The sequence below is a fragment of the Rattus norvegicus genome, chromosome 1 (genome assembly GCF_021556685.1).
Source record: "Rattus norvegicus strain SHRSP/BbbUtx chromosome 1, alternate assembly SHRSP_T2T, whole genome shotgun sequence".
NCBI classification, from domain to species: Eukaryota; Metazoa; Chordata; class Mammalia; order Rodentia; family Muridae; genus Rattus; species Rattus norvegicus.
In genome coordinates this window covers 194,474,716-194,486,654 of record NC_141534.1, presented here as the reverse complement: position 1 = coordinate 194,486,654, position 11,939 = coordinate 194,474,716, and the positions used below count along the sequence as shown (strand labels likewise).

Sequence of the window (11,939 nt, the reverse complement as noted above, 5' to 3'; positions counted from 1 at the left end):
CGTGCGCAGTCGGTGGCGCCGTTGCAGTCCAGCATGCGGTTTTGGGGTATGGTTCTCTGGGGAGAGTCAGGAACCTGGATGGAGAAAGCGTCTAAGGTCCCTTTGCCCCTTGTTTATGTGAACGGAGAGGACCGCAGCCTGTGACGGTTTCAGAAGCGTTTCATTCGCGTGAAAGGAAACAAGCTCAAAGGCTGGAGGTTGAGCATGGTTTCCCTAGCCCAACCCAGTGCACTTGACAGACTGTACGAAGAACAGTCAACAACAACAACAAAAAGAAAGTTCTCCAACGAAGCCTTAGGGTTTCCAGAGGACTCACAGGTTAGAAGGCCTAAGGGAGGAGATGATGAAAAGTAGCGCCTGTGTGGAGGTGGGATGCAGAGTTCCCTGTAGGGAGAAGGGTAGGGACCTGAGCCACATATAACTGATTTTAGCCCTGGAGGCTGAGGAAGGAAGATTATGGGTTCCAGGAGATCCTGGTCTACACAGTCTTAAGTATCTCAAAGCAAAAGGAGGGCCATTAGGCAGGAAGGTGGCCATTACAAGAATAAGACTGGACAAGCTAGGGAAGATCTTAGAATCCCAGCTGTCATGAGTCCTTCCATAGAACCCCCAAAAAGAAGAAAGAAGGTAGAGCACACTGTGAACAAAAGGTCTTTAGTTTTTAAATCACTTTAGAAGCTGATAGCTGAGATATTTAACAGCATGCCCTATTGTCTGGAAGGTTTTGCTTGGATGGAAAACCAAAGTCAACCTGGGCAATGGTGGCTCAGGAAGCAAAAGCAGGTGGCTCTTTGAGTTCAAGGTCAGCCCTAGTCTACATAGACTCTGTGTTGAAAAAATAAAAAGAAAAGGAGAAAAACTCCAAAGTCAGCATTTAAGTTTTAACCCCGTCACCAGCTAACTGGAAGACCTTGGCAAAGCTTCTCTTTCTGGGTCTGGTTGGTTCTTTTACTGCTTGATCAGGGGTGCAAATCTAGTGTTAGCTGTGGAGAGGTAGAGGTGTGGAGAAGCAAAGTGGACTTGTTAGAAGATATTAGAAGTGTGTCTAGTAATGAAGAGACTCTGCCAAAAGGAGTTGCCAGTCCTGCTTCCCCACAGCAAGTATGGCTGTGAAAAGGAAAAAGCAGTTCCTGACTGGAACTTGCACCCTCCTCCCTGAATCTTTGCTGTTGCCAGGAACTTGCCCAGCACCCATAATGAGGCTGCGGTGGTGTCTTGTTCAGCTCAGTTTCACAAAACACCAATTTCAGACAAATTCACACTCTGGCAGGTAAGAACCATAATCATAACCAAACACAAAATGACCAAATATAACCATCTCCTACAAATGTTAATTCTTTACCGCAGGAGGCATGGAGGGAGGGGCCTTTGCACTCACAGATAAACAGTTGGGGAGTCTGTAATGTTAAGCACACAAGATTGTTCCTGCAAGGGAGGGAATGATAGACCTTCCAGAAAGCTGGAAGCAGGTGGTGACTAACCTGGTGGCCTGGGCTTTATCTGTGTGGCTAGGGACTTTTCCAGCATCTGATCCTCCCCTGAAGAGAGTTGTAAATTTGTTTTTCTGCATTTGACCTGTATTTAGTTTTCTTTGTTCCTCAAAGAGATTTACTTAGGTATGCTTTTTTGTGAACATAAAATTGAGTTATCACCGGAAAAGGTTTTCACCAGATTGTGATGTGCTTAAATATGGATAAACTAGTTGGGGTCAAACTTTAAAGTTCGAACCAACACAGGACCAACAGTCCTGATGAACTGAACTGCCTTCTTGACTCTGCAGGCTACTGAAGGTCTTAGAGATCCCTGTGCTTTTTACACATACTAATTAGCCCTGATTCATTCACCCTGTAGATAAGATTGAGGGGGAGGAGTGGGTTGTTTCATATATGCCAAACTAGCTTCAAACTTGATATACGGCCAAAGATGACCTTGAACTTCTGCCCCCAAGTGACAGTACACATGCACACTGCCACACTCAGCTTATGTGGTTCTAGGTATCAAGTCCAGGGATCTGTGAATGCTAGGCAAGCACTCTACATCCTAGCCCACATAACAATCACTAAGATAACCAGTGACAATTATTTCCACGTCCTGGGGCTGGAGAGATGGCTCAGAAATAAAACAACACTGGATGTTCTCCCAGAGCAATAAGACCCTAATGAAGACACCTTTCATAGCTCCATTCTTAGGGTATTTTTGGGGTGTTTTATTTTACAAAATTAATTTTAAGCTTTGGTCTTGTAAAAATTGGACCTGAAGCTTCTGCTGAGACAATTATAATCCTAATAAAATCTGTCCCCAAGCTTGGCATGGTGGCACACACCTTTAGATCCAGCAAGTTCCAGGACATCCATAACTGCACAGAGAAAGCCTGTCTCAGAAAAATACATAGTACCTAAGTAAGTAAGTAGTAAGTAAATCCTGGCCTGTCAGGAACAAGAACTAATATAACATCTGGGCTCTCTTTGCTATAGGAGACTGTTTTCCAGTCCCCCTGCACCCCCCAACACACACACACACACACACACACACACACACACACACACACACACACACACACACTTGCTCTGTATGCTAGGGTCTCACTCTGTAGACCAGTCTGGCCTGGAGCTCACAAAGAGCTGCTTGCCTCGGCTTCCCAAGCACTGGGCTTAAAAGCAGTTGCTTGAATGCCCAGGTTAGCCCTCTTAAAAGCCAGAGTTCCTAGGATCTAAGTCACCAAGTGAGAATGACTCTGTCCACTGCAGGAGATGAAAAGTTGCTCATGCCTTTTGTGATGCGTGATACCTAGACCCCACCCATGTGACCTATACCCTACTTGGTCCTACTTGTTGGCTTTTTTTCTTTCCTTCTACATATGGACATGTATGTTTTGGATATTTGTTAGGGTCTTCAGATATTTTAAGTGACCTTTTCTCTGGTGGGCCACATTTTCATGAAAATGATACCCAGAAATTTCTAAAATGAGAAAATAGGCTACTCTTGTCTCCCAGCAGGGATGACTGAAGTCTCTTATGCACACACATGGGCTAAACTTCTCTGAAAAGGGATGATGCTACTGGAAAAGGTGATCCAAAACTCACCCCCAGCAACGCAAAGAACACACCTTTTACTTAGAACCTTAAAACCAGTTTCCATTTACATCCATTGACCAAAGGAAATGCTGGCTGCAGCAGACGCTCCCTGCTGTGCCTGCACACTGCAGCTCTGGTAGAGCCCTCTGTGACTGTGCTGACAGAGAAAGCAGCCACGGCTGGAGCAGACTCCAGTGCCTGCGACCCAAGTTGTGTGACTCACAACCATATGTAAGTCCAGCTCCAGAGGTTCAAAACCCTCCTCTGACCTCCAAAGGCATCCGAACAGAGACGCGGATACACAAAAATAATAAATCTTTAAGAAAGAAAAGAAACTCACTTGGAGCTTTTAAAAAGACAGATGTGGGACTAGGCCTACAGCTGTGGGTCAGTGCTCACAGAATGAAGCCCACAAGAGGAAATCCAGTTCACCACCTAGCACCTGCACAAAAGAACCAAACTGAACCTGAGGAGGTGGCACACAGTTTTAATCCTAGCATTCAGGAGGCAGAGGGTCTGGGTCTGAGGCCAGCCTGGTCTACAGAGTGAGTTCCAGAATAGCCATGGCTACACAGAGAAACCCTGTCTAGAGAAACGAAAAGAAACCAAACGAAACAAAGCAAAACAGACAAAGAAGCAGACCAAACTGGCTTCGGGCTCTGTTGTAGGGTTTCTAACTGTTTTTGTTTCCTGAGACTATGCATGATGCTATTGTTTGGTGTTCTCTGACCTGTGCCAAAGGCTACAGAACAGCCTTTGTCATGCCACAGAGCGCCCTGCAACAAAGGGAGGGGACATTTATCTTAGTCCTACTACAAATGTTTGCGCCATATTCTCCTGATTAGCAAAATCCTGGAGAAGAGGCAGGCTGTGTGATCAAGTCCAGGCTCCATCTGCCTTACCTAGAGGAGCTAGAGAGCCTGACGGGGCCTTTGCTCTTCATTCAGATAGAACATGTTCAACCAGAGTTATTCGTGCTTCCTGACAGTGCTCCAAGCCGAACAAAACCCCTGTCCAAATCCTAGAAACCCAATACATGTAAGTCCTATGGTAAGTCATTTCTACACCTTCAGCTGCTGCCTCGTGCTTCCCTAGACTGTCTTGTCCTTTCTTAGGAATCCCAAACCCCACTTGCTTTATTTATTTATTTATTTATTTTTTGGTTCTTTTTTTCAGAGCTGGGGACCGAACCCAGGGCCTTGCGCTTCCTAGGTAAGCGCTCTAACCACTGAGCTAAATCCCCAGCCCCCCCACTTGCTTTATTCAATGTTTGGTGTATTCCTGGTGGCCCGACACAAGACAACTTTGGGTTTTTAGCGAATGATACTGAATTTTCTTTGTTTCATTGTTTATTGAGGCAGAATCTCTTATAATTCAGGCTGGCCTCAAACTTACTGTGTAGCTGAGGATGACCCTGAGCTTCTAATCCCACCCTCCCTTTCTTTCTCCCATGCATATGCATGTGTTTGCATGTGCGTGTTTGTCAGTTCTCTCCTGTCACCGCAATGGTTACAAGGATGGAACCATCAGCCTTGGAAGCCAGGGCCTTTCTCTACTGATGCATCTCACTCATGTCCAAATATACAGATTTTTTTTTAATTTTTTAAAAAATCTGTCTGACTATCTATCTATGTACCAGGGGTTGGGGATTTAGCTCAGTGGTAGAGCGCTTGCCTAGCAAGCACAAGGCTCTGGGTTCGGTCCTCAACTCCGGAAAAAAAAAAAAAAAAAAAAAGACAGGTAAATATCTATGTACCTATTTGGGTTTTTCAAGACAGAGTTTTTCTGCGTCGCCCTGGCTGGCTGTCCTGGAACTCTCTGTAGAACAGGCTGGCCTTGATCTCAGAGATCTGCCTGCCTCTGCCTCTGCCTCTGCCTCTGCCTCTGCCTCTGCCTCTGCCTCTGCCTCTGCCTCTGCCTCTGCCTCTGCCTCTGCCTCTGCCTCTGCCTCTCTGCCTCTGCCTCTCTGCCTCTGCCTCTGCCTCTCTGCCTCTGCCTCTCTGCCTCTGCCTCTCTGCCTCTGCCTCTGCCTCTGCCTCTCTGCCTCTGCCTCTGCCTCTGCCTCTGCCTCTCTACCTCTGCCTCTCTGCCTCTGCCTCTGCCTCTGCCTCTCTGCCTCTGCCTCTGCCTCTGCCTCTCTGCCTCTGCCTCTCTGCCTCTGCCTCTGCCTCTGCCTCTCTACCTCTGCCTCTCTGCCTCTGCCTCTGCCTCTCTGCCTCTGCCTCTGCCTCTGCCTCTCTGCCTTGGCCTCTGCCTCTGCCTCTCTGCCTCTGCCTCTCTGCCTCTGCCTCTGCCTCTCTGCCTCTGCCTCTCTGCCTCTGCCTCTCTGCCTCTGCCTCTGCCTCTGCCTCTGCCTCTGCCTCTGCCTCTTGCTAAGTGCTTGGTTTAAAGCTGTGCTCCACAACTGCCTGACTCAGATTTTTTTTTTAACTTGACCCAAAACAATTAAAAAAAATCAGAGTCTTACTATATAGCCTTGGCTTGCATGGAACACATGATGTAGACCAAAAACTCATAATTCTCTATCTGCCTCCCAAGTGCTTGGATTAAAGATATGTACTACCATACGTGGCTCCCAAAACAAAATTTTAATCACTGTGGCCAAAATTAATTAGATCTGGCCTGTAGGCCATAAATCCGAAGACTTTCAGTGGAATGGTCTACCATCCATACGTAGACATTAATTTCTTGATGACCAATTCAAAGCTATAATGCACCTGGGTTGAGTCAGGGATAAAATCCATACTTCAACATGGATATTTTATTTAATGTTTTTTCTGATTGTCATTCAGAACTCTTTGAACTCTATTCAAGTTAGACCATATGCAAGAGTTTCTGCTGCATATTTGACTATAAATGAGGTCAAATTCCTATTTTACAGAAACCGCTGGTGTATACCCATTCCCTTCTCGCTGTGAGCCTGTAGCTATGGGAACTGCAGCCAAGTACACAATAACACCTCCATGAGCAAATCCTCGGGGGAACAAAGTTCATTTTAATACAGCTGGCCTAACCACAGAAGAATCTGGGGGACTCTCCAGGCTTGGCAGCGTTGTGCTGCTTCCTGGCTTCACGCTTCCTCTGGAGGAGGAGAGAGAGGAGCTACAGCAGGTAAGGGCTTCTTGGGGATATGGGGGTGGGGCTTGGGCTTGGGCCAGGCATGTAGGGAGAGTCCAGAGGAGAGAGAAAGAGAGGGGCCTTGTGTACTAAGTCCCAGTCTTTAAGAGCTCTGCTGGTCTGTGAATGTGTGTAGACCAGTCTGGCCTAGAAGTAATTCCACCATCACCAAGTTTGTCGGCTAGGGAATCCTTATAGGGTTCGTTCATCCAGCCCTGGAACCAGAAGCAGGGACATCAGTGCTTCTCTGTTATTTTGGGTGTTAAAGATTGAACCCAGGGCCTTGATCCTCTAAGCAAGTTCTCTTCTGCTGAGAGCATCCCCAGCTCTATAGTGGCTGCTTAGGCCTGTGTGGTAGGGAGGGACAGAAAGGCTGACTGATGGTTTTCTTGCTCACTAAGTCGCTTTTCTGCACCCCTGACAATATGCCACTCATACTAGTCTCCAAAATCTCCTTGGAACTTCGCCTTCCTCTGAGCACCTAGGTGAGTCCTGAAAAACCTTAGGCCCACCAGAGCTCTACCTGTTCCCTTTTTCCTGCCCTGTGGACCCAGCCTAACCATGCAGTTTCCTTAGAACAAGCTAGTCCTGACTCAAGCCAGCCTAAAGTGCATGGAATGAAGACCATCTTCCCACACCCCTCACACAAGGCTGGGCTGTAGAGGAGATCGATCACCTAGAACTACCATCTGGACTGGAGTCACACCCGGGGATCTTTGGCTGCCCCTGACATACTGTGCGACTCTTGATGGCTTGTTTGAGAGAGCATGCCATATAGGCCAGGCTGGTCTCCAGCATGGTACATAGTGGAGGACGAGGCTGAGCCTTTGCTTCTACCTCTCAAGTGCTGAGATTACAGGCCTATGCCCACTCCCAGGAAATGACTGTATATCACAGGGCTGGGGATTGGACGCAGGGTCCGGTCTCTGCTGGGCGAGCACTTTGGTACAGAGCTATGTCTTTAACCATCCACGTGGCTCTTAACAGCACTTCTAATCAAGTTTCTCTGAACATAGTCCACTGGACCAGGGCCACATGTCACGAGGAGGGTCAAGGTCACACTACAGACCTCCGCTCCAGTCCTTTCTCTTTCTCCCATCCTGGGCCAAGCTGCTCATTTTGAAAAACAAGCAAACAGAAATATACAGTCCCCGCCCCATGCCATATATAGATAACAGAGAACCAAGAAATACAGAGGCTACGAAAGACTTAACAGTTTTGTGTTAAGCAGTTCTATCAGAAAGAGGGCTAAAGTTCTTTGTCCAGAGGAGCAGTTTTTTTAATAGATTTAATCATTTATTATATATAAGTACACTGTAGCTGTCTCTTTACAGATCGTTGTGAGCCACCATGTGGTTGCTGGGAATTGAACTCATGACCTCTGGAAGAGCAGTCAGTGCTCTTAACCGCTGAGCCATCTCTCCAGCCCCCCAGAGGAGCAGTTTTAAGGACTCCGATTACCTCATTTCTCTCTTTTCGTGTCTGCATAGTGCTGGAATTGAACTCAGGGTCCCCACCTATTAAATTTATGCTTTATCTATGAAGACCTGCCTGTTGCTGAGGAAATGAGTCAATTTTGAGATTCGACAGAACCAGGAGACTCTAGGCAATACTGTGAAGAGTCCTTTATGGGGTTTCTCTGAAGCTTTTATTCCAAGATAGCTCAGGGTTTAAAAGCAGGGTCAGAAAAACAATGAAAACCCCACAGAGTATCCCTCATCCTGGTCACCACATATGCTCAGGATATCTCAAGCGTCTCAAAGCAGGCTGTTGGCTTAATGTCCTTGAGGGCTCTGAACTACACCCTTGGACCAATGCTTTCTCCAAGGGGAGTAAACAGAGCTCTGTGGGAAAATGGTTCATACAGCAGGATGCCATAGCAAGGGATGTGGCCTACGCTGTGACACCCAAAACACAACCCCGGCCTGACTCTTCTTCTTTTATTACTTAGCTGTTATTTTTGTTTGTTTTTGAGCCAGGATCTATCTTAGTATATAGCCCTGGTTGGCCTAGAATTCATTGTGTAGACCAGGCTGCCCTCAAAATGCTGGGTTAAATTCTCTGCTGGCATTAAAGGTGTGTACCAAAATGCCCGGCTTCTTTTATTGCTTAAAATTATTTAGTAATTATTGAAAAGATTTAAGAATAAGAATATCCAATATCTAGAATCCATTTATTCTCTTCACAAGCAACCACTGGCCAGAATTTCTCTTTCTCTAACATTCTACATATATGGTTATATATATAATCTTTTTATTCAACACACATGCTGGCATACTGTATGTATCTTTATGCTGTGTTGATTCCACTTGCTATGTCTCAGACTTATTTCACATACAGATGCAACTCACCCTATTTAGTGGCCGCAGGGTGCTCTATTGTGGATACACCATGGTTTGCTAAAGGCTTTCACTGACAGATCAACCAGGTCTGTTTCAGGTCTGTTATAAACAGGGTTGCAGTAATCATCTTGCAACACCTGAGAAGATTTGTCAAAGGAACTCCTAAATGTGGTGGATGCCTCTCAAGGGTAGAATGCTTGTTTGTATGGTCAGGCCATGGCTACCATCTCCAGATAGAGAGGGAAGCATAAGTTCCTTACGGTAGAATTTCGAATCAAAGATTGCATTTAGCTTCAGTGATTCTCAGCCTGTCCTTAAGAAAGTATGAGTCTCTTTAAGCTCCTGTCAAGGTTATGAGTGGATTGTCCCCCCACCCCCACCCCCTTTGCCAGCACCATTATGAGTAGGCTTATCCCCATCCACATTAACACTTGTTTCTGTCCTCACCAACACAGGTTTTTGATCTCGATGTGGTTTGTGTTCTTTTTTTTTTCCATCAAAATAGTCAAATATCTATAATATGTCAGCCAAGTGATAAGTTATTTCTCCACAGGTGAAAAGAGCCAGTTCAGTGTTGTGGTAAATATTCAAAAATGACTAAATCTTTTATCCCTCACTAGTGCCAGCACCCGTAGGGCCACATGGCATGCGGGGTACATTTATTGTCTCAGCTCCACTCTGCCTCCAAGTACTCTCAGACCCAGGCAATCCTCAAGCTGTTCAAGGTACCAGGATCTTGAATGCTGGTCTTTCTGGCCATATGGAACTAACCATGATTTATCTCTGATCAGTATCCCTCCCAGCCACTGTCCGATAGCTGAGAGCTCTCTGGTTCCAGCTACCCGAGACTCAACAAACTGCAACCCAACAATCAGATTTATATATTAAATTCTCAATCCACAAGACATCCACACAAGAAACTCGCAACCAGTTGATAAGGAGCTGATAAGATAAAAGTACCCCGCATGCTATGTGGCCCTACGGGGGCTGGCACCAGCTCAGAATAAAACGTTTAGCCATTTTTTAATATTTACTGCAACAGTTCAAACTAGATTAGATTATATTAGATGCATGTTTATTGGGAAGCTGCTCTCTAGTGAGTTCACTGGCCCCAGGGAAGGAGGCCAGGGAAGTCACCATGGAGAAGGGGGATGGGGGGAGCGAGCTGGAGGCCAAGATGTCTGGATTATGTAGGGAAGAGCCTCTGGGGAAAGAGCAGCCTGGCTCCTGGGCTTGTCCTGGTCTGAATCCATAAAATTGGTGACCACCTTTAATCCCAGCAGAGGCAGGCAGATCTCTTTGAGTTCCAGGCCAGTCAGGGACACATAGTGAGATCTTGTCTCATCCCTCCACAAATTTATAATATATCAGATAGAAGGTTAGAAATGTCAGTATAGAAATGAAGAAGATAGATCCTGTCACCCTCATAGTCTTTTTTTTTTTTACTTATTGTTATTTTGTGTTTATGTATGACATGGGTGAGTGAGTATGCCTGCTACAGTATGTGTGGAAGTCAGAGGACAACTTTGTGGAATCACATGCAAAATAAATAAAATGTAAAAAAAACAACAACAAAACAAACAAACAAACAAAAACCCCCCAAAACTGGCGCTGTGTTAAGCTTTAGAGCTCTGTTTGACAGCCATGTGGAGATGTCAAGTAGATATGAAATATGTGAGGAGGTTCTCTGAGGTGAAAAACAAATTCACTGTTGAGAACAATAGAGAGGAGTTTGTCAGACGTGCCTGGGTGGGAGCCATTGATGCCATGCATTGGCCAACTCGGTGAAACCACAACTTCTGCTTGGGGAGTGTTGAGCTGTGGGTCAGCTCAAAGCCAAGGAGGACACAGAGTGTGTGCTGCTGCAGAGGGGCAGGTGGAGGACCTCAGGACCTGCCAAGCCCATGAGCCAACCACACCTGCTGTGAGAACTGCTCAGTAGCCAAGTCTAGAATGACCTCACTGCCTCTGAGAGAATTTCAGGGAAGTTTGAGATGATTTCAACAATCTAAACAAGAGATTGATCCCTGGCCCTGCGGTGGACATCCATAATTGCAAAGACTGAGGCTAGAGGATCACAAGTTCAAGGCTAGTTGAGCCTGGCAGTGGAAAGTGGAAGCAGGAGGATAAGGAGGTCAAGACTTGGCTACATGGCAAATTCAAGGTCAGATTGGATAATGGGAGACTGCCTCCAAAAGAAGAGGAAGAGGAAAAGGAGGAGGAGGGAGGAGGAGGAGGAAGAAGAGGAAGAGGAAGAAAAAGAAAGTTAGGGGACCTGCCTGAATATATAGCAGGACCAATCTCAGTAGATAGATAAATGGATGGGTGGGTGGGTGCGTAAGGATGGACGGATGGACAGATGGATGGACGGACAGACAGATTTGAGCAATGTCTGTGAGACAAAAAATTTGGAGACAAATTTCATCCAAGGGGCTGGGGCAAGAGGAAAAAAGGAAGAGCCCTAAGTTATGGCTGTATGCGTGCAGATAGTGATGTCATTCAAGGTGGGGAACTGCAGGGCAGAGCAGGGCCGGTGCACACCGTAGATACAGCAGAACTGAGTCTTGCTCTCCAGAGCAGGGCCGGTGCACACCGTAGATACAGCAGAACTGAGTCTTGCTCTCCGTATGTGACCTACAGATGTGGTGGAGCTGTCCACGGTGTCTGAAATGTTTATGCTTGTGGTATTGGAGCTCTTCACACTAGACACCAGGGGATGGTTAAACCGTAGGTGCTCGTGTGCTTGAGCAGAGGGAAAGGAAACAGCCGAAAGGAGTCTGATTTCTGGTGGTAAATACTCTTTGGGGGCTTCTACTCTATGTTAGATCATTTAGTTCCCAAATAAAAGACACAAACCTGGGCTGGAGAGATGGCTCAGTGGTTAAGAGCACTGACTGCTCTTCCAGAGGTCCTGAGTTCAAATTCCAGCAACCACATGGTGGCTCACAACCATCTGTAATGAGATCTGATGCCCTTTTCTGGTGTGTCTGAAGTCAGCTACAGTGTACTTAGTAAATAAATCTTAAAAAAAAAAAAGACACAAGCCCTTTATAGTTATAATAAGCCTTAAAGCACTGGAGCTGGGCAGATATCAGCCCTCTGTGCTATTTTGTCTACTTCCCTGTCAGAAACCCCGGGATATCACTGCCCTGTTCCGCCTGGGCCGCTCCTACCCCATCTGGCTGTCCCTCATGACCATGCGCTCACAGTCTGTCTACCCCATGGCATGGCCACTTCCCCTTTCTTTCCTTGGTCTCTGCCTCAGACAAGCCTGGGAACCAAAGCCCTGCCTACCTCTCATCTGCCCAGCTACAGGGTATAGGCATCTTTATTATCCAATCAGTTTCCACTTTTTATTTAGCAAAACACACATAAAATAAAAAAGCTTTACTAGTTAACTGGTTTT

General features: G+C 46.3%; 1 protein-coding gene across 21 annotated transcripts in view; it reads left to right on the top strand.

Moving 5' to 3' along the window:
- The first annotated feature begins 5 nt into the window (after positions 1 to 5).
- Positions 6 to 11,939, top strand: part of Tmem219 (transmembrane protein 219) — a 38,294-nt gene continuing 26,360 nt past the window's right edge. For 5 of the 21 annotated variants that reach the window (XR_015626176.1, XM_087559928.1, XM_087559922.1 and 2 more), the window contains exons 1-2: positions 6 to 318; positions 5,956 to 6,185. The gene's annotated coding sequence lies outside the window, so the exon portion shown is untranslated. Of the gene's footprint in view, positions 319 to 1,176; positions 1,271 to 4,021; positions 4,113 to 4,250; positions 4,287 to 5,955; positions 6,186 to 11,939 lie in introns of those variants that run through there. The other 16 variants (XM_087559930.1, XM_087559923.1, XM_087559917.1 and 13 more) reach the window with 5 other exon arrangements.